General features: G+C 39.5%; 1 protein-coding gene and 1 long non-coding RNA gene across 3 annotated transcripts in view; both read right to left on the bottom strand.

Moving 5' to 3' along the window:
- LOC144960786 (perlucin-like) overlaps positions 1–23,731 on the bottom strand; it is a 217,675-nt gene that overhangs the window by 183,456 nt on the left and 10,488 nt on the right. The gene's annotated exons all lie outside the window — the stretch shown is intronic.
- The window catches only part of LOC144960788 (uncharacterized), a 23,850-nt gene continuing 10,308 nt past the window's right edge, over positions 10,190–23,731 (bottom strand). The window contains exons 3-6 of one of the 2 annotated variants that reach the window (XR_013642937.1): positions 23,696–23,731; positions 20,685–20,714; positions 16,559–16,613; positions 10,190–10,261 (exon numbers count right to left, since the gene is read on the bottom strand). The exon at positions 23,696–23,731 is cut by the window's right edge and continues 37 nt beyond it. This is a non-coding gene — a long non-coding RNA (uncharacterized LOC144960788). Of the gene's footprint in view, positions 10,262–16,558; positions 16,614–20,684; positions 20,774–23,695 lie in introns of those variants that run through there. The other variant, XR_013642938.1, reaches the window with a different exon arrangement.

Here is a 23,731-nt window from a genome sequence, read left to right as displayed (position 1 = left end):
TCACTATCCAATTTTCTTCCTTTTTACTGGCGCTGATATAACCTAAATTATGTGCTGCAAGCGCCGTAAAACCCTTCAAAACAAACAAACAATTAAACGAATCCTGAGAAAGTTATTTTAATACACGTGTAGTATATATAATGGATTATCTTGATGTGATTCTCAGCTAGGTTTTATGTCCCTATTTTCTCACATTGAATTCCCTTGAATTTTAAAACTGCTGGAGATCCGAGTCGTCATCATAACGTGTTCAAACCCTATCTGTAATAACTGCAGCAGCAATCAATACTCTTTAACAGGCGTAACGTCACTTCCTTCCTAATGACGCATGGAAACTTAGTAACAACAAGAGATGAAGTGAGTAGAAAAGTGCCAGAAGACAATAGAGAATAACAAAATTTTCACCACCACCGCGAAAAATTTTTTATTCTCTATTGTCTTCTGGCACTTTTCTACTCACTTCATCTCTTGTTGTTACCAACATAAGTGCCTGCTCCACTCACGTAACTTAGTAACACTGGCTCTTAACGATCGGAACAATGGCGGACGCACGTATGAAATATTTCTCCGGCGAGCATAAAAGCGTATCCAGAGGGGAAAAAAACCCATAAATTTGATCATGTTTTGACTTTTACACATTCTGATCACAAGTCATATGAAAAGTTCTAGGCAGCACGAAGAATAAAAAGTAATGATTTTCTTTGTTTAGACCCAAGATGGCCACCGTTGCCGGGCAGCGTGACATCAGACTACTGAATCCAATTCCTACATTTGAAAATATATAATGTTGCAATAATCATTTACTGTTGTAACTTGAATTTCTATCACTGATAACCACCAATTCTATGAAATATAAGATAATTCCCTCACAATTTTACCAGCATTCGCTAAGGTTTAATTATAGAACAGCTAGTAACACTATCATGTATGTGAGGGAATGGAAAGGGGACATGGGAGTGGTGGGCAATTGTGCGGCTATGCGATCTTATGGTATGACACTCGCTTTTGGATCGGAAGGTCCTGGGTTCGAGCCTCGCCTTGGAAAAGGCTCTTTACTCACATTCTCTCACCGTACTCAGGTGTAAAATGAGGACCTGGCTGTCTACAGCGTTGTGTCTGTCCGAAAAAAAAAATGTATTATCGCCTAACAGGCATCATGTCTCATCCTACATGTTAAGTGTTGCTGTTGGCCAGGGACCCCTTGTAAAGCGTGTTGAGCATGTTTAGTGGATATTGCTCTATGTAAAAAAAAATCTCAGTTTAAAAAAAAAAAAGCTCAATTAATTTTCCTAATTAACTCCCTTTATGGAAGTTTACCGTAAACCCAGAATTTTGTTGCTCCAGCCTTGATTCTGGGTGGGGTTCCTGACCTCCCATAGTGGACAGGGAGGCACTTATTGTGTCTTCTATCCCCTCTTCACTGGGTGGGGTTCCTGACCTCCCATAGTGGACAGGGAGGCACTTATTGTGTCTTCTATCCCCCTCTCACTGGTGGGGTTCCTGACCTCCATGTGGACAGGAGGCACTTATTGTGTCTTCTTCCCCTCTCACGGTGGTCCTGACCTCCCATAGTGGGCAGGGAGGTACTTATTGTGCCTTCTATCCCCCTCTCACTGGGTGGGGTTCCTGACCTCCCATAGTGGACAGGGAGGCACTTATTGTGTCTTCTATCCCCCTCTCACTGGGTGGGGTTCCTGACCTCCCATAGTGGACAGGGAGGCACTTATTGTGTCTTCTATCCCCCTCTCACTGGGTGGGGTCCCTGACCTCCCATAGTGGACAGGGAGGCACTTATTGTGTCTTCTATCCCCCTCTCACTGGGTGGGGTCCCTGACCTCCCATAGTGGACAGGGAGGCACTTATTGTGTCTTCTATCCCCCTCTCACTGGGTGGGGTCCTACCTCCATAGTGGACAGGGAGGCACTTATTGTGTCTTCTATCCCCCTCTCACTGGGTGGGGTCTACTCCATAGTGAGGGGCATTGTTTCTATCCCTCTCACTGCCTCCAGTGGACAGGGAGGCACTTATTGTGTCTTCTATCCCCCTCTCACTGGGTGGGGTCCCTGACCTCCCATAGTGGAAAGGGAGGCACTTATTGTGTCTTCTATCCCCCTCTCACTGGGTGGGGTTCCTAACCTCCCATAGTGGACAGGGAGGCACTTATTGTGTCTTCTATCCCCCTCTCACTGGGTGAGGTCCCTGACCTCCAATAGTGGACAGGGAGGCACTTATTATGTCTTCTATCCCCCTCTCACTGGGTGGGGTCCCTGACCTCCCATAGTGGACAGGGAGGCACTTATTGTGTCTTCTATCCCCCTCTCACTGGGTGGGGTCCCTGACCTCCAATAGTGGACAGGGAGGCACTTATTGTGTCTTCTATCCCCCTCTTACTGGGTAGGGTTCCTGACCTCCCATAGTGGACAGGGAGGCACTTATTGTGTCTTCTATCCCCCTCTCACTGGGTGGGGTCCCTGACCTCCAATAGTGGACAGGGAGGCACTTATTGTGTCTTCTATCCCCCTCTCACTGGGTAGGGTTCCTGACCTCCCATAGTGGACAGGGAGGCACTTATTGTGTTTTCTATCCCCTTCTCACTGGGTGGGGTCCCTGACCTCCCATAGTGGACAGGGAGGCACTTATTGTGTCTTCTATCCCCTTATATCTGTTTTATAACATGCTCTGTCTTTGTCTTGGGATGAAATTATTTGGTCTTGTCCTGGCCCTGGCGGATACCCTAGCTGAGAGGGAAACAGTCGAATGTATAGTTAGTTTTGGGAGATGATATTTTTTTGTCTTGTAAATCATCTCTCTGTTATGCATTTTATTATGTATTGTTTACATATTATAATATATGATTTGTAAACATTTGAGTATGTCCCTCTTAGTGGAGACCTGTGCTTGTGTCTGGATGAGACTTTTAGGTAATTTCAAACTAAGTACCTTGATAGAGTGCTTTTGGAATCTCCATCTGTTCCCTATTTCAACCAATTCCCCTTTTGTTTTCCTTTTCCTTGGTGCTTTAATTGTACTTCTAGAAATTTTTACTATCCCATTTTCTTCTCTTTTACTGGCGCTGATATGACCTAAATGTGTTGCAAGCTCCGTAAAACCCTTAAAGTCAATCAAACCAGACTGGATTTTTTTTGTTCCGATGAAACCAAAGTGAGTGGAGCAGGCACTTTCCTACTCACTTCTTCTCTTGTTGTTACCAACATAAGTGCCTGCTCCACTCACATTTCTGAATTAAAAATGCACCCCAAATACCGGAGCATACTCAATGTCTCACTCGTTTCTATGTTATATGTTTGTGTTGAGAATATTGGCTATTAAGCTTAATTGCTGGCTAACTAACTTCGCGGAGGTTGGACCCGCGATCGCAAGTAGTCGATGAGAGAGTGAGAGAGAGAGCTCTAATAATGACCTGAGTTAGAGACGATCTTTTTTGGGATCGTGGATAGCTCATACGGTAGAGTCACTCTCTCACCAGCCAGGCGGAATTGTCGTACCAGTAAGGTCGCGGGTTCAAAACCCCCATCACCGCCGCGAAAAAAAAATTGTTTTTATTCTCTATTGTCTTCTGGCACTTTCCTACTCACTTCATCTCTTGTTGTTCCCACTCACATTTCTGCATTAAAAATTCACCACATAGCCGCAAGCTTTATAGCTTTCTATACACTCATTATTCCATTCAGTGCAATTGATCAAGGAAAAGGATTCAGAAGGCAGTATTGCAATAATTGGATACAATAGTCACGCCACCAGCAACGGCGGCTATAGTGGTTCTAAACAAAGAAAATATGTTCTTTTTATTCTTCATGATGGCTGGAACTTTTCATATGTCTTGTGATCAGAATGTGTAAAAGTCAACACATGATCAGATTATTAATGTTTGTTTTCCACTGGATACTCTTTTTTGCTCGTCGGAGAAATATTTCATAAGGGCGTCCGCCATTGTTCCGATAGTTTAGAGCCAGTTACTAAGTTACCATGCGTCATTACGAGGGAAGTGACGTTACGACTGTTGAAGTGTATTATGAGCCGCTCAAAACACTATCGCGCAAAAAATGATTTTAAAAAATGAATACCGTAGTGGTTTTGGCGAAAGCTTTCATGCCATAACCACAACCGTAGTGATTTTTGAGGGAGAAAAAAAAGCTTTTTTATATAGCACAATTTCCACTAAATGTGCTCAAAGCGCTTTACAAAGGGTCCCAGGCCAACAGCAAAACTTAACCTTTAGGACGGGACATAACGCTTGTTAGGCGGTAATACAATTTTACAAAATAGTCGAGCCCCCATCCACACAAAGAAAGAAACCTACAATATTCATCAATGAACACGAGTTTTCTGAAATCATGATTTCCAGCTTGTAAATAAATAAAATTCCCTTTATTCATCCCATAGGAGAAACTTGTCTCTAAGGTCTATTCAAAGGGAAGACTGGAATAATCCAGGCGTAAGCCGCAGTGCAGTGCCGCAAATTAAGCTAGGGCGTTGTGACTTGTTCAAGGCCATACAGCGCAGCGGCAGAAAATCGAACTCGGTATCTTTCGGTTTACGAAGCAAAGACCATTCTGCTGAGCCACGCTGTCCTTGTATAATGATTTACATATATGTTGCGTGAAGCTGTGCTAAAACTACTGAGATAATGCTTCGCGTAGCTGGAAATAGTGTGTTTGAGGCGCTTAGGAGAGGGTCGTTAGTAGCCAGAGTTTGCTATAAAACTACTGATGATGATAGTGTCGTTCACGTATCGAAATAGTGTTTGGCGTGAAGGGCTGTGTATAAAAACCACTGATGATGATAGTTCGTTCACGTAGCTGGAAATAGTGTGTTTGGCGTGAAGGGCTCTGCTATAAAAACTACTGATGATGATAGTGTCGTTTGCGTAGTCAGAAATAGTGTATTTGGCATGACGGCTGTGTATAAAAACACTGATGATGATAGTGTCGTTCGCAACTGGAAATAGTGTGTTTGGCGTGAAGGGCTGTGCTAAAAAACTACTGATGATGATAGTGTCGTTGCGTAGCTGGAAATAGTGTGTTTGGCGTGAAGGTGTGTTATAAAACTACTGATGATGATAGTGTCGTTGCGTAGTCAGAAATAGTGTGTTTGGTGTGAAGGGTTGTGTTATAAAAACATGATGATGATAGTGTCGTTCGCGTAGTGCAGAAATAGTGTTTTGGCGTGAAGGGTTGTGTTATAAAAACTCTGATGATGATAGTGTCGTTGGCGTAGCTGGAAATAGTGTGTTTGGCGTGAAGGGCTGTGCTATAAAAACTACTGATGATGATAGTGTCGTTCGCATAGCTGGAAATAGTGTGTTTGGCGTGAAGGGCTGTGCTATAAAAACTACTGATGATGATAGTGTTGTTGGCGTAGCTGGAAATAGTGTGTTTGGCGTGAAGGGCTCTGCTATAAAACTACTGATGATGATAGTGTCGTTTGCGTAGTCAGAAATAGTGTATTTGGCGTGAACGGCTGTGTTATAAAAACCACTGATGATGATAGTGTCGTTCACAAAGCTGGAAATAGTGTGTTTGGCGTGAAGGGCTGTGCTATAAAAACTAATGATGATGATAGTGTCGTTCGCAAAGCTGGAAATAGTGTGTTTGGCGTGAAGGGTTGTGTTATAAAACTACTGATGATGATAGTGTCGTTGGCGTAGTCAGAAATAGTGTGTTTGGTGTGAAGGGTTGTGTTATAAAAACTAATGATGATGATAGTGTCGTTCGCGTAGTCAGAAATAGTGTATTTGGCGTGAAGGGTTGTGTTATAAAAACTCTGATGATGATAGTGTCGTTGGCGTAGCTGGAAATAGTGTATTTGGCGTGAAGGGCTGTGCTATAAAAACTACTGATGATGATAGTGTCGTCGCGTAGTCAGAAATATGTATTTGGGGTGAAGGGCTGTGTTATAAAAACCACTGATGATGATAGTGTCGTTCACATAGCTGGAAATAGTTGTTTTCGTGAAGGGTGTGTATAAAAACTACTGAGATGATAGTGTCGTTGGCGTAGCTGGAAATAGTGTTTTGGCGTGAAGGTGTGTTAAAAACTACTGATGATGATAGTGTCGTTGGCGTAGTCAAAATAGTGTTTTGGGGAAGGGTTGTGTTATAAAAACATGATGATGATAGTGTCGTTCGCGTAGTCGAAATAGTGTATTGGCGTGAAGGGTGTGTATAAAAACTACTGATGATGATAGTGTCGTTGGCGTAGCTGAAATAGTGTTTTGGCGTGAAGGCTGTGCTATAAAAACTACTGATGATGATAGTGTCGTTCGCGTAGCTGAGAATAGTGTGTTTGGCGTGAAGGGTGTGTATAAAAACTACTGATGATGATAGTGTCGTTGGCGTAGCTGGAAATATTGTGTTTTGGCGTGAAGGGCTGTGTATAAAAACTACTGATGATGATAGTGTCGTTGGCGTAGTAGAAATAGGTGTTTGGCGTGAAGGCTGTCTATAAAAACTACTGATGATGATAGTGTCGTTCGCGTAGCTGGAAATAGTGTGTTTGGCGGGAAGGGCTGTCTATAAAAACTACTGATGATGATAGTGTCGTACGCGTAGTCTAGAAATAGTGTGTTTGGCGTGAAGGTGTGTATAAAAACTACTGATGATGATAGTGTCGTTGGCGTAGTCAGAAATAGTGTGTTTGGCGTGAAGGTGTGTTATAAAAACTACTGAGGATGATAGTGTCGTTGGCGTAGCTCGAAATAGTGTGTTTGGCGTGAAGGTGTGTTATAAAAACTACTGATGATGATAGTGTCGTTGGCGTAGCTGGAAATAGTGTGTTTGGCGTGAAGGGCTGTGCTATAAAAACTACTGATGATGATAGTGTCGTTCGCGTAGCTGGAAATAGTGTGTTTGGCGTGAAGGGCTGTGTTATAAAAACCACTGATGATCATAGTGTCGTTCGCGTAGCCAGAAATAGTGTTTTTGGCGTGAAGGTCTGTGCTATAAAAACTACTGATGACGATAGTGTCCTTGGCGTAGCTGGAAATAGTGTGTTTGGCGTGAAGGGCTGTGCTATAAAAACTACTGATGATGATAGTGTCGTTCGCGTAGTCAGAAATAGTGTGTTTGGCGTGAAGGGCTGTGTTATAAAAACTACTGATGATGATAGTGTCGTTGGCGTAGCAGAAAGTAGCTGTGTATTTGGGTGAAGTGTCTTGTGCTATAAAATACTGTTGATGAAGGGTGTGCTATAGGCTACGATAGATAGTGTGTTGGCGTGAAAGGTTGCGTGCTTATAAAAACTACTGATGATGATAGTGTCGTTGGCGTAGCAGAAATAGGTGCTGGTGTTATAGAAAACTGAGATGATAGTGTCGTTGCGTAGCAGAATAGTGTTTTGGCGTGAAGTGTGTATAAAAACTACTGATGATGATAGTGTCGTTGGCGTAGCTGGAAATAGTGTGTTTGGCGTGAAGGGCTGTGCTATAAAAAACTACTGATGATGATAGTGTCGTTCGGCGTAGCTAGAAATAGTGTGTTTGGCGTGAAGGCTGTGCTATAAAAACTACTGATGATGATAGTGTTCGTTGGTAGCTGGAAATAGTGTGTTTGGCGTGAAGGGCTGTGCTATACAAACTACCGATGATGATAGTGTCGTTCGCGTAGCCAGAAATAGTGTGTTTGGCGTGAAGGGCTGTGCTATAAAAACTACTGATGATGATAGTGTCGTTGGCGTAGCTGAAAAGTGTGTTTGGCGTGAAGGTGTGTATAAAAACTACTGATGATAATAGTGTCGTTGGCGTAGTCAGAAATAGTGTGCTTGGCGTGAATGGCTGTGCTATAAAAACTATTGATGATGATAGTGTCGTTGCGTAGCTCAGAAATAGTGTGTTTGGCGTGAAGGGTTGTGTATAAAAACTACTGATGATGATAGTGTCGTTGGCGTAGCATGAAATGGTGTGTTTGGCGTGAAGGCTGTGCTATAAAAACTATTGATGATGATAGTGTCGTTGGCGTAGCTAGAAAAGTGTGTTTGGCGTGAAGGCTGTGCTATAAAAACTACTGATGATGATAGTGTCGTTCGCGTAGCGAAATAGTGTGTTTGGCGTGAAGGCTGTGCTATAAAAATTACAGATGATGATAGTGTCGTACGCGTAGCTGGAAAAAGTGTGTTTGGCGTGAAGGGCCGTGCTACAAAAACTACTGAGGATGATAGTGTCGTTCGCGTAGCTAGAAATAGTGTGTTGGCGTGAAGAGTGTGCATAAAAACTACTGATGGATATAGTGTCGTTGGTAGCGAAATAGTGTTTTTGGCGGAAGGTCTGTGCTATAAAAACTACTGATGATGATAGTGTCGTTGGTGTAGTCAGAAATAGTGTGTTTGGCGTGAAGGGCTGTGCTATAAAAACTACAGATGATGATAGTGTCGTTCGCGTACAGAAAAGGTCTGTGCTATAAAAACTACTGATGATGATAGTGTCGTTCGCGTAGCCAGAGAAGGGCTGTGTTATAGAAACCACTGATGATCATAGTGTCGTTCGCGTAGCCAGAAATAGTGTTTTTGGCGTGAAGGTCTGTGATATAAAAACTACTGATGACGATAGTGTCCTTGGCGTAGCTGGAAATAGTGTGTTTGGCCGTGAAGGGCTGTGCTTTTAAAAACTACTGATGATCATAGTGTCGTTCGCGTAGCCAGAAATAGTGTGTTTGGCGTGAAGGTCTGTGCTATAAAAACTACTGATGATGATAGTGTCGTTGGCGTAGCCAGAAATAGTGTGTTTGCGTGAAGGGCTGTGCTATAAAAACTACTGAGTGATAGTGTCGTTCGCGTAGCCAGAAATAGTGTGTTTGGCGTGAAGGGTTGTGCTATAAAAACTACTGATGATGATAGTGTCGTTGGCGTAGCTGCAAATAGTGTTTTTGGCGTGAAGAGCTGTGCTATAAAAACTATTGATGATGATAATGTCGTTGGCGTAGCCAGAAATAGTGTGTTTGGCGTGAAGGGCTGTGCTATAAAAACTACTGATGATGATAGTGTCGTTGGCGTAGCCAGAAATAGTGTGTTTTGCCTGAAGGGCTGTGCTATAAAAACTACTGATGATGATAGTGTCGTTCGCGTAGCCAGAAATAGTGTGTTTGGCGTGAAGGGTTGTGCTATAAAAACTACTAATGATGATAGTGTCGTTGGCGTAGCTGCAAATAGTGTTTTTGGCGTGAAGGGCTGTTCTATAAAAACTACTGATGATGATAGTGTCGTTGGCGTAGCCAGAAATAGTGTGTTTGGCGTGAAGGGTTGTGTTATAAAAACTACTGATGACGCATTCCTCGTTGCAAAAATGACCATGTTTGTTGTACTTCGCGAAACCCAGATTTGAACGGGTTTTCTTTTTTTTTTTTGCGAAGACAAGGGTCATTTAAATAGATCGATATTTGAAGGACGACATTTCTGGACAAATTTCTAAATATTTTTTTTTCCAAGAAAGTACGCAGGTGTGATTTGGACTGATTCCACAACCTTGCAACATACCAAAATAATAAATACTATTCTAAAGCCAGTAAAAACGCCGAAGGTGTTGATTTGCTCCAGATCATAAAATCTCATTTATGCTTTTATATGACACATCCATAATCAGATTATGTATTCTGTGTTTAGAATTTATGGGAAATGTTTCTTATAATGTTTTCAACACATCAAAACGGTAATATAATATGTGTGCTCGATTCATGCGGTGAATATTGATTTTTAGCTAGTTAAACAAACAAACAAAAAAAACAAAGACTGAAGTAATCAGTGGCGTGCACAAAATCAACCAAAATATCCACACCCCTGAAAGTAATGTTTGCTTAGCTGTCTAGACTAAAGTAATCAGGGGCGTGGCACCAAATCAACCAAAATATCCACGCCCCTGAAAGTAATGTTTGCTTAGCTGTCTAGACTAAAGTAATCAGGGGCGTGGCACCAAATCAACCAAAATATCCACGCCTCCTGAAAGTTATGTTTGCTTAGCTGTCTTGACTAAAGTAATCAGGGGCGTGGCACCAAATCAACCAAATTATCCACGCCCCCTGAAATTAATGTTTGCTAAGCTGTCTTGAATAACGTTTTGGTTTCTTAACTTGATGATGCTTTGATAGCCTTTATTAGTTTGACATTCTTGGGGGGATAATTTTTTAGTCCATTGTTTTGAAGACTATTCTCCACCGTTTTACAACATTTGCAATCGCGCTATTCAACAACAACAACAAAACAACAATGACGGTAACAAATACTACGATGAAAGCAGATGTCGATTAAACTTGTATCTGTTGGAAGAAACGGAAAGCATTGGATCAGAATGATGATGATGATGATGATGATGATGATGATGATGATGATGATGATGACGACGATGATGATGATGATGATGATGATGATGATGATGATGATGATAATGATGAAGATGGTGATAATGATGAGGAGGAGGAAGAAGATGATGATGATGATGATGATGATGATGATGATGATGATGATGATGATGATGATGATGATGATGATGATGATGATAATGATGAAGATGGTGATAATGATGAGGAGGAGGAAGAAGAAGATGATGATGATGATGATGATGATGATGATGATGATGATGATGATGATGATGATGATGATGATGATGATGATTCAACAACAGATGTTCTTTGTTTTAATTCGATCTAAGCATTTTATTTATCTAATTGTAATATCAAGATTTAATCTTTGAACCCAGCTGCTATTTCTCATCAATCTACTGTTTTGACAAATTAAATGTTTAATGTTATTTAACAAGGATATTAACGCATGCAATCTATCAGGAAGTCGCGTGTCTACAGTGGATCGAATCATGCATTCCGTGCACAATTAAAAACAAACAAAATTTGTTTTCACCTAAAGCAATTCCATGTCATTATTTTGGGATTAACAAAAACACAACCCTTTAATATCCAAAAAGTGCATTTGGCACCAAGGGGAACATTACGGACCATAACATTAAAAACAATTTGTATGCACCAAAAGGAATTCCATGTCATTATTTTAGAATTAGCAATAACAAAACCCTTTGATATCCAACAAGTGAATTTGGCACCAAAGGGAAAATTACGGACCATAACATTAAAAACAATTTGTATGCACCAAAAGGAATTCCATGTCATTATTTTGGAATTAGCAATAACAAAACCCTTTGATATCCAACAAGTGAATTTGGCACCAAAGGGAAAATTACGGACCATAACATTAAAAACAATTTGTATGCACCAAAAGGAATTCCATGTCATTATTTTGGAATTAGCAATAACAAAACCCTTTGATATCCAACAAGTGAATTTGGCACCAAAGGGAAACAGTACGGATTATAACCTAGATTAGATAATAATCTCATTGATGAGAAGTCAACTTGTTTCCTCTCAAGGTAGTTTAGTTTGTTGCAGTCAGGATTTATCTGGAGGAGGAGGAGGAGGAGGATGGGAATCATATTGAATCAACCCAGGGAGGCAGGATTGGATTATTTTGATCAGTACTGATCCGCAACCCATTCCAGCTCGTGTCAGGGTCCACGTAGGGGCATTCTTCCCCGCCCGTCTCCTGGGCAACGGTTGGAGTATTCCGAAAGGAACTTTCTAACTGGCTGATGACACGAGTTTCTATGTGTCTGAGGTGACGGATGAAGGGAGGAATCAACCCCGTGGCCAGATTGCCCTAGTTCACGCAATAAGCTGTGCTAGTCCCATGACGCTGGTGGGGTGAAGGGAAACTGCCACTCTACAAAGATACCCTCCTGGACTCCCAGCCTAGACACCATTAATGGGTGGACAGAGCTCATAGCCTTGGAAAGCAGTCTGTCTAGGAGAAGAAAAACTCCAACTTCAAACCACCACTGCCTTGTGGATCTGGGAAGATGAAAGGCTATGGAATCACATCCAGAGAATAAAGAACCGCTGAAGTCGGAGTCGCAGAGCCGAAAGGCGCAAATAGTCTGGAGAGGGAAACCAACCCAAAAATTAATGTGACACGCATCCTCCTCACAATGATGGACAACAAAACTGCCGGACGATATGGCGCGAAGTCTGGGGATTCCCGCCGGACGGACCTAGCGTCGAGCCCTGATAAACAGGGTTCACCCAAGCGATCTGGTGGTACCTTGCCCTCCTGCTGTGGAACCAGGGTAGGAAATGCAAGGTTACAGACTACTGGAGCTATCAAATTGCTACAATGGAATGCAGAAGGGATACAACATAAAAAGACTGCCCTCTCCAAGTTTTTTCAGGATGAGAAGATAGATATTGCCTGCATTCAGGAGACACACCTCACAGAAAACATTAGGTATTTAATAAGGGGATATCAACATTTTAGGAAAGACAGAAAAGAACGGAACAAAGGTGGAGTAATCATCTTCGTCAGAAATGACATAGCGACAAATGAAATAACGACAGATGAATCTGTTGAAATATTGGCTGTAAAAATTACCAAAAACAAATTGCAATACACAATATATAACTGTTACAGCCCACCATCAGAGAATCTGCCAATTGAAAACATAAGAAGTGAAGAAGAACAGTTCATTGTTGTGGGAGACTTCAATAGCCACTCCCCAAGCTGGGGATACAATGACTTAAACAGAAAAGGTGAAAGCCTTGAAAATTGGCTTACAGACAGTAAGCTTCAAATTGTCAGAAATGAAGATGACCCAGATACATACTTCTCAAGAGCATGGAAGACAACATCAACTCCAGACCTAACTCTCATATCTGAAGATCTCACCGGAAAAGTCAGTAAACAGGTAAAGGAACAACTGGCAGGAAGTGATCATCGTCCCATTCTGGTTGAAATAACTGAAGAATATGCAAAAGACAGAAAGGCACCACCTCCGAGATGGAATTATAAAAAAGCAGACTGGACTCTGTTTTCAAAGTTGACTGATAGTTATACAAAAGAGATAAACTATAAAACAAGGAATGTGGAAAAATCAGCCAAAGCTTTCACAAAATCAATCATGAAAGCTGCAAAAGAATCAATCCCCAGAGGATCAAGAAAGGACTACTGTCCAGGATGGACTGAAAAATTAGGAAGTCTCAACAGCCAAGTCACTGAACACAGAAAAAAAGCAGAGAGAGAGCCAAATGATGAGAATATGGAAATTTACAAAGAGGCTGAAAAAACTCTCAGGAAAGAAACAATAAAAGCAAAACAGGAAGCATGGCATGAAAAACCCAGACAACTTGACTACGACAGAGACGGAAGAAAGTTATGGAAGCCAACCAAAGCTCTAAGTGGACAAGAAAACAGATATGCTGCACCATCAGGAGAAGATGATCAGGGGAGGATTCTCAACAAAAAAACAAGCAGCAAACTGTTTTATGAAGCAGTACTCAAGTGTTGGGAGTATACAGATTAGAAAGGAACGAAAACGAGAAGTCCACAAAGAATTGAGAAAACACAAGGATACACCCAAAGAATCCACAGATAATGTCATGTTCAGTTCGATTAAAAAAGAAGAAGTAGAAATTGCCTTGAAATCTCTAAAAACGAACAAATCACCAGGTCCAGATGGTGTTACTAATGACATGTTGAAACACCTAGGAACGCTCACAAAGAGGAAAATGAAACAACTGTTCAATGCAAGTTGGAAACAGGGTAAACTTCCGCACAAATGGAAACAGGCAACCATGATACCAATAAAGAAGGATGGCAAGCCAAAAAATAAACCCGAAAGCTACCGACCAATAAGTTTGACAAGCTGCTTGGGTAAACTGATGGAGAGAATTGTTAATCGCCGTCTCCAATGGTATTTAGAAAGCAACAAGTTGATATCAGATGAACAGGCTGGGTTCAGACAATTTCGCTGCACAGAGGACCAGATAACATACATCTCGCAGCTGATCGAAAATGGTTACCAAGAAAAAAAACACACAGTCACAGTTTGGGTGGATGTGGAAAAGGCATTTGACAAAGTCTGGACAAAAGGACTCAAACTCAAACTTAAGAAAGCCAACAATTCACACAACATGTTTGCATGGATTAAAGATTACCTCACAAATCGAAAAGCAAGAGTCCAATCTCAAAACTCTTAAAGCAAGATAACGAACATGACAAATGGAGTACCACAAGGCGGGGTTCTCTCACCAACCCTCTTTGTCGTTTTTATCAATGACATCTGCGAAACCAAATGCAGAGGAGTAAAAGCAGCCATGTATGCAGATGACCTTGCACTGATATGCACTGAAAGAAATATTGGTACTGCAAAGGCCAGGATACAGATGACTCTTGATGCTTTGAGCAAATGGACAAAAGACTGGGGTATGAGAGTAAATGCTGATAAAACCACATACACAACATTCAGCTTATCAACCAAAAAGCAATCTATGCGATTAACTTTGGATGGAAAGATTCTGAGAGAAGACATTATGCCTAAGTATCTAGGAGTGAAATTTGACCCTCGACTCACTTGGAAACATCAAATAGATGAAAGTCAACAGAAAGGGTACAAGAGAATGCAGCTTCTCCGAAAACTTGCTGGAACGCAATGGGGAGCAAACTCAAACGTCCTGAAGAAGACATATCTTGGATATGTAAGACCTGCAATAGACTATGCCATATCGGCATGGGGAACGTGCTCACAGGTTCAATTTCAAAAGGTTGAAAAAGTCCAAAACCAATGCCTACGCGTGATCACTGGAGCAATGAAAACAACACCAATTCACAAGATGGAAACCCACACAGGAATAAAACCTCTCAAAGAACAACGAAATTTAAAAATAATGACACAATTCTCAAAGATAAAATTCATGGAATCCCAACCACTGCATCCAAGTACAATAGAAAAGAAAGAGAATCGACTCAAAAGAGAAAACTTCATCGCCTTGGGACAAAAACTAGAGAGCACCAAAGGAAGATATTGCCCAAATCAATGTCCCAAATCTCAAACCACCACCGTGGAAAAAGAAACAAAAATCCATAACCATCAACAAGAAAAACATTCGAAGCAATAATGACAATGCTCAAACCCTAAAGATGATCGATAAAAAATACCCAATGACCAACTGGATAAGAGTTTATACAGATGGCTCAGTTTCCGGCCCCCTCATGAATGGAGGTGCTGGTGCACTCATACACTGGACAGATAAAACAGAAACAAAAATATCTGTATCAGTGGGTTCAATGTGCACAAGTACTAAAACTGAAGAAAAAGCCATCCTCAATGCAACAAAAGAACTATCCAGAGATCACAGAATATACGGGAAAAATGTGGTTTACTTGACAGACTCTGATGATGCTCTCCGGTCTATTGAAAATTACCAGGACTCTGAAGCCGCACACACTGTGGAGGCCCTTGAGGGCTTATCTGATAAAACAGGAAAAATTGTGCTGCAGTGGATTCCAAGTCATGTAGGTATATATGGAAATGAAATTGCCGATCAACTGGCCAAAGAAGGAGCCCAAAAGAAACAACCGAAGTCATCAATCACTTACCATCAGCAAAAGAAAATAATAAAGCTAAAAATAGACAAAGAAAGGAATGACACACACCTGGAACACAACAAGCAGGATCCAATCCATGCCATTCAGCGAAGTAGCCAAGTCACTCTATTCCGCCTCCGAACAGGACACAATAGACTAAGAGGACATATGTTTACAAAGCTAGGTATTGGAACAACCCCTTATTGCCCATGTGGAACCGACCATGAAACCACTTTACATGTGCTTATGGATTGCCCATTATACAACATGCAACGTTCGAACCACTGGGTCACCCCTACAACACTCAACCCAAAGGTCTATGGTGAGGCTGAGGACCTAAAGCGGACCACAGACTTCATAACAGATATCGGACTTCAGCCATAGATGTCCATCAGAGGAACGAAGAAGAATCAAACCAAACCAGACCTGCACGATCAGATTTGTTTTCTCGTAATCCATTGATCACGATACCGTCGGCATTTATTTGATACGGATAGAACATCTGTATGAATTTAAGCTAAACGTCAATATCAATGCACTTTCTGGATTCTATTTTGAGGAAATTGCCATGTTTTAATCTACTGTATTATAATATTCGACGGTATCAACATATTTGACATGAATTTAAAATAAAATTTATTTCGATTTTCTAACGACCTTTACCTTAGACCTATGACTATGTGTTTGTTGTGAATAAGGTACAGAAATGTATAGCGTCTATGATCGTAGCCATCGTTTCGTTATAGCCTGACACTGAAACCCAAAAAGACTGGCATTTTGACGTTATTATTTGTTTTTTCACCGTCTAGTGAGTTGTCATTAGTAGTGCTCATGGAATCAAGTGGTCCCATTGGTTGAAAGATTTGTTTTCTTTTGTGGCCAAAGACTGGCATTTTGACGTCACTTTCTGGTCAGTGTCAGGCTATAAGTTAATGATGGCTACGCTATGACACACAATTTATTCAGGATCAGGAGAGGAAATGGAATGACCGAAAAAAAGAGTAAACTCGACATAAAATAAATATTTTGCAGGTCTAACTATACCATTATGAACGCGTTTTGATATTGTTGGTTTGAGAGTAAGTATTTTCACTATAACAATGGGACCATAAACAGTTGGGTTAACAGACCTGTAAATAAGTACACGTCGGGGAAACTCCATTTCTGTTTATTTCTTCCCGTAAGCTAAATGGGATAAATCATTTTAGAATAGTTATTTTGACATTAACAAAAAAAAAAAAAAAACAATGTGAAATTGAATGTAAGTTTCAATTTAATAAACGAAAAGAGATAATGTGAACGTTTTGGGTTTCCCCTTTATCAACAAAACAGGATAAATGAAACACTACAGACGAATGAGATGATAGACAGATTGCGCATCGGGGCTCTAACGGGGCCGATTAGAGATAGACGACGATTGGGATTGTTTGGAAGCTTTAACCCTTTGCCCACTAGTCATTATGACATCGGAAATGCTATCGCCTTCTACGCCAGAACAGAAATAGAGGGTGGAGCCTACCATGATATAACATTTATGGAGCCCTAATTTCATCATATCAGTTCTGTCCACTGACAGGTGGGTGGGTATCGCTTTCCAGAACTTGTGTCCTTATATGAAATTCTGAGTTTTTGACCAATCAACGATTGCTCTTTTGATAGCTCGCTTGTCAAAATGAGTCAGCTCAACCCTTGATTTATGTACAGGCATCACAGGCGGTATATGTTGTGTAACTTCAAAGACCACGTTTGACCGAAAGCAATGAATGGAAGCCCTACTGTGGCGTGGAGAACGAGGTCTTGTATGTATAGTTACGTCATATCTCAACGCTCGTGCATTCTTAGTACGGCTGGACTCACAATCAAAACACGAAATATGTGTTTTAAACTCTTGAATCAATCGAGTTACATCAGTGCGTTCGTCTCATTGAGAAATGAAAAACTATATATAAATCAAGAACATCGACCGGAAAACAAGGAAATTATCATAAAATTATAAAATTTGAGAAAGCTATTTTCAAAATCAAATCTATTACAAAAAAGGTTATTTCTAGACCAATTTTTATGAGACAAAGACAATTTTTCTCCACTTTTCAAGCTGATTCCAACAATGAGGTTTTCAAATTTATCGCGATAAGATTATTTGTCATTATTTTTTTTTTATACCCAATTGACTGCTCAGGAAATGAATACGTAATCCTTGGCGGCTAGCGAGTAGGTGTTAAATTTTGCTTACCCTTTCCCACGTAGACGCACGCACACACACACACACACACACACACACACACACAGACTTATCGTCGTCAAGCATCCTATCGTTCGGCTCGACGATTAAAAGGGGTTCGTATCGTCGCTAAAATAATTACAAAATACATATATTTAAAATATATTTATGGTAATGTGAATTAAATATTTTAATGCTCTAATATATCAAGAATGATCATTATTATGATTTATTACGGTGTGAATTGAATTTGACTTTTAAAACTGAAGTTTAATCTGACACCCTACTCGCTGTTATCATTCGAGTCTAAGTTGTAATAAGGCAACTTTGGCCAGAAGTGAAAGACATACATTGTGTGTTCAGTCTCTGTGTGTGTGTGTGTGTGTGTGTGTGTGTGTGTGTGCGTCTGCGTGGGAAAGGGTAAGCAAAATTTAACACCTACTCGCTAGCCGCCAAGGATTACGTATTCATTTCCTGAGCAGTCAATTGGGTATTTAAAAAAAATAAAGACAAAGAATCTTATCGCGATAAATTTGAAAACCTCATTGTTGGAATCAGCTTGAAAAGTGGAGAAAAATTGTCTTTGTCTCATAAAAATCGGTCGAGAAATAACCTTTTTTGTAATATATTTGATTTTGAAAATAGCTTTCTCAAATTTTATAATTTTATGATAATTTCCTTATTTTCCGGTCGATGTTCTTGATTTATATATCGTTTTTCATTTCTCAATGAGACGAACGCACTGATGTAATTCGATTGATTCAAGAGTTTAAAACACAGATTTCGAGTTTTGATTGTGAGTCCAGCCGTACTAAGAATTCACGAGCGTTGAGATATGACGTAACTATACATACAAGACCTCGTTCTCCACGCCACAGTAGGGCTTCCATTCATCGCTTTCGGTCAACCGTGGTCTTTGAAGTTACACAACATATACCGCATGTGATGCCTTTACATAAATCAAGGGCTGAGCTGACTCATGTTGACAAACGAGCTATCAAAAGAGCAATCCGTTGATTGGTCAAAAACTCAGGATTTCATATAAGGACATAAGTTCTTGAAAGCGATATCCACCCACCTGTCAGTGGACAGAACTGATATGAAGAAATTAGGGATCCATAAAATGTTATATCATGGTAGGCTCCACCCTCTATTTCTATTCTGGCGTAGATGTAGAAGGCGATAGCATTTCCGATGTCATAATGACTAGTGGGCAAAGGGTTAAAGCTTCCAAACAATCCCAATCGTCGTCTATCTCTAACGGGACCCGTTGGCGCAAACTCAGTAATGTGATAGCGACGTTGTTAAGGTAAATAAACAAAAAACATGGATATATACCCCCCCCCTCTCTCTCTCTCTCTCTCTCTCTCTCTCTCTCTCTCTCTCTCTCTCTTTTTTTTTTTTTTTTTTTTTTTCTCTCCTTTTTCTTCTATCTGCTGGAATTATTTTAAAGTAGTTTTTTTTAAGTCAATAGGCCGTGTCCGTGAAAGTTGTATTGTTTTTTTCTGATTTTACTTTTGCATTAAATAATTTTATTCCCAGTATAACGTAGGAGGAGAGAGATAGATAGATAGATAGATAAATAGAAAGATACATAGATAGATAGATAGATAGATAGATAGATAGATAGATAGATAGATAGAAAGATACATATATAGATAGATAGATAGATAGATAGATAGATAGATAGATAGATAGAAAGATAGATATATAGAGAGATAGAAAGATAGATAGATTGATAGATAGATAGATAAATAGATAGATAGATAGATAGATAGATAGATAGATAGATAGATAGGTAGATAGATAGATAGATAGGTAAATAAATACATAGATAGATAGATAGATAGATAGAAAGATAGAGAGATAGATAGATAGATAGATAGACAGACAGATAGATAGATAGATATATAGATAGATAGATAGATAGATAGATAGATAGATAGATAGATAGATAGATAGATAGATAGATAGATAGATAGATAGATAGATAGATAGATAGATAGATAGATAGATAGATAGATAGATAGATAGATAGATAGATAGGTTAAAAAATCAAATTAACTTTTGCGTATTTGTTTCACGCCTCACTTCAGTACGATACACATCATTATTTTATTAATAGTCAGATGAAGCTAATTCCCATAATGCACGAAAAGAAACCAATGGACTGTGAAGACTTGGAGAAAGATATATGTGACCTCCGTCTCAAAACGGTATTATGTCGGGATGATTCAGACCCCAAAAAGTGGATTTAGAGATAGATTGATGAGAAATTGGAGCTTAGAAGTTTTTGCAATGCAAGAAATAGTCTTTATACTCCACCATAACGTACAGAAAATAAACCCAAGTTGGATATTTGTGGCTATGAATTCAATTTTCCTTACCGAGTGGATCCCGACATAATACCGATTCGATATGGTGGGTCACATATTATAATACCCGTATACAAAACAAACAAAAAAAAACAAAAACAAAACAATGTGCAGCGTACACACACTTGGAAAGCTAAAATGTAGCCCAGAGAGTCAAAATCAATATTTAAGGTCAATAACTTTGCTATAAAATGATTTTTTTTAAAAAAGGAAATAAAATAAGAAAGCAAATCAATAGTCAAACAAAACCAAATAAAAAAGATTTAAAAAGGTGAATAAACACAAAAAAAAAATCATTGATGGGCAGGAAACAGGGGTTCATACGTTGGATGTCAGACCTGTATATGTGACCCTCCGTCTCAAAACGGTATTATGTCGGGATGATTCAGACCCCAAAAAGTGAATTTATAGAAAGATTGATGAGAAATTTGACGTTAGAAGATTTTGCAAAGCAAGAAGTAGTCTTTATACTCCAGCATAACGTACAGAAATTAAACCCAAGTTGGATATTTGTGGCTATGAATTCAATTTCCCTTACAGAGTGAATCCCGACATAATACCGCTTTGATACGGTGGGTCACATATATGTACACGTCAAACTAGAGGATTCAAGATAAGCAAATAATCTACGATTTGTTAAGAAAGAAAGTCATAAAATACCTGGCAGCTTTGTTACATCTCCCTCATAGTCTACAACAGAAAAACACAAGTGAATCAGTTTAAAACGGAGTCAAAGAATGGATCAAAATCTAAAAAAAGAAAACAAAAAGAAAAGAACGAGAGATTTTATATAGCGCAATATCCACTAAATATGCTCAACGCGCTTTACAAAGGGTCCATGACCAACAGCAACACGCAACATATAGGACGAGACATAACGCCTGTTAGGTGATATTACATTTTTTTTTCAGACAGAGACAACTCATTTTACACCCGTGTACGGTGAGAGAATGTGAGTAACGAGCCTTTTCCAAGGACTCAACTATACACCGAGCGAGGCTCGAACCCAGGACCTTCCGATCCGAAAACGAGTGTCATACCACAAGACCACATTGCCGCACATCTAGTCGTTTTTGTTCGATTATTTTTTCATGCAACCTTTAGCTTCTATCTTTTATAATATCGGAAATACAAAAACTTGAGAACTGAATCAAAAGTTGAAATAATCACAATCATAAACTTACAGTGGTTTTTAAAAAATGTTCTTTTTTCCCCTTTATGGGTCTATACCGAGGTATACATGTATACAAGTCTAATATCCGAACCGACTTCTGGACCTAATTTAACATTGTTGTAATGGACAATATTGCGTTATTTTTTTTTTAGATTTCTACATAAGTAAAAAGCTTTTCATCTCTAATGCTCATTTTTGTCAAGCACAGCGGTAGCCGAACCCCGGACTTACTGGCCCCAGTCTTGGTGTCAAACTTCAAGACCACAAAATCTTTTGTGGCAAAAAATAATTCAAACCGTTTTACGTAACTATTGAACGCTCAGTGAATTATAGCGACTAGGCCTACTTCGTGACGTCATGCTAATTTTGGCTATACTTTATTGATTAACAATAACATGGCCAACACATAGCTAGTGACGTCATACACATTTTGATTATCATGTATTAAGTAACATTACCATGGCCAACACATAACTAATGACGTCATACACATTATGACTATACATTATTGCGTTACAATAACATGGTCAACAAATACCTAGTGACGTCAAATCTGTTTTAATTATCCTGTAACAAATACCCGGAGACGTAATAAACATTTTGACTATAGATAGTTCGAAGATGACGTCACTGAAGCCTTTGTTGTTATATTTTGCCATCCGCGTTTGTGAGTTATTCTCACTGAACTGTATTAACCAGACTATAAAAGTTCATGGTTACACATAGTTTTGTGTGTTCGTACGTTGTACCTCCGGATGGCAATGTTATGAGCTTCTTAGCCAAGCGCATACTATCTATACTTTTTTACAGTAACTATAACACGTCATCAAATACCTAGTGACGTAATGCATATGTTGACTACCAAGAACATAAACAACAAGTATGTGGTGCAATGCTAACACACCGTATACCACGCAATGCTAACACACCGTATACCACGCAAGGCTAACACACCGCATGACACAGTTAGTGATGTGTCTGCCCTGGTCTGATCACAAGATAAACATTTTGACACAGTACGGTAAAGAACCTATCTAGTGACGTAATAATTCCCGTTTTACTAACAATGAGCATGATCTAAATTAACTTTCCATGTGCTCGAGGTCATTGGTCACATTGCAAAATGTGCTCAAAGTGACCCACTTAGTGAAAAGTGTTCACATCTTTTTAAATATCTAACATCACGATTGGTCATTTTGATTCAGCTTGACACATGGGTATGTTTATAACATTTGTAAACAAAGCAGCGTGTTTACATTTGTTAAGAAATATCCAATCGTTGGAGACCAACAAATCATGTGATTGATGACCTGGTTGGACGAAAACATGAATATAGATTGCTCACATTACAAGGTAAGAAAAATATGGAGAATGAGATTATGTGTCGGACCTTTCAGTGGCGGCGTTAATTTTAGCTGACTCTTCTTTGGAGTCACTCCAGCTTTCAATTTTGCAATTCAATAAGTATCTCTTGTTTATTATAATTATGGGTGTTTGGATAAAGGAGTTGAGCGATTTCTGAAATGTTTGCAAATTGCCACAACACAATTTGAGTATAGACATTAAGTCATAGACGTGTCATAGACGGTTTTAAGTAAATTTTAATATATAAACATAATTGGACTCAATAGTCTGATGTCACGTCGCCCAACAACGGGGGCCATCGTGATTCTAAACAAAGAAAATCTGTACTTTTTATTCTTCATGCTAGCTAAAACGTTTCATGTGTCTTATGATCAGAATGTGTAAAAGTCAAAACATGATCAGATTTAAAATGTTTTTTCCCCCCTGGATACGCTTTTTTGCTCGTCGGAGAAATATTTCACAAGGGCGTCCGCCATTGTTCCGATAGTTTAGAGCCAGTTATTAAGTTACCATGCGTCATGACGAGGGAAGTGACGTCATGACTGTTGAAGCCTATTAGGTAAGTGACGATTTCCTATCTTGTAACAGAACAAAGACCATTTACAAGAATAAACATTCTGTTTCCCTTTCATATCTTAAAGAAAACGGAAAACTCAATAATGAAAACTTTGGTTTGACGCTGCCATAGATTATTTTTAAAAAACACCGAATATTCACTAGTGAAAACCTTCAATTTCCTATCCATCTCTAAAGTAACATGGAAAAGTCACCATCGAAGTCACTACCTATGGAACGCACTGAGTCCTCGGACAAAGTCCTGTGAAAATTTATCATCTTTCAGGAAATGTCTGAAGACTGAGTTGTTCCGCGAGACTTATTTTTCATAAAATAGATGTTGCTTTGATTTTGTTTTCTGTATGCATGCTTATTATGTATCATGTAGTGTCGTGATTTTTAATTTTGTTGTTTTTAAACATTTTTATTTTTATTATGTAAAGCGCCGCAGAGCACGATTAACGTGGATGTTTAGGCGCTATATAAATTCATTATTTACTATTTACTACTAATTCATTATTTGCTATGGAAAACCTTTCTATCTTCCTTCGTATAAAAAAGAAAATGGAAAACTTACAGCAGTAAATGTGTTTATTCCCAAAGATGTCGTAGT

Source organism: Berghia stephanieae, chromosome 15, assembly GCF_034508935.2.
Source record: "Berghia stephanieae isolate SIO BIC M18660-M18661 chromosome 15, UCSD_Bste_1.3, whole genome shotgun sequence".
Classification (NCBI taxonomy): domain Eukaryota; kingdom Metazoa; phylum Mollusca; class Gastropoda; order Nudibranchia; family Aeolidiidae; genus Berghia; species Berghia stephanieae.
The sequence above is the reverse complement of the archived record's forward strand: the minus strand, read 5'-3'. Positions and strand labels throughout refer to the sequence as shown.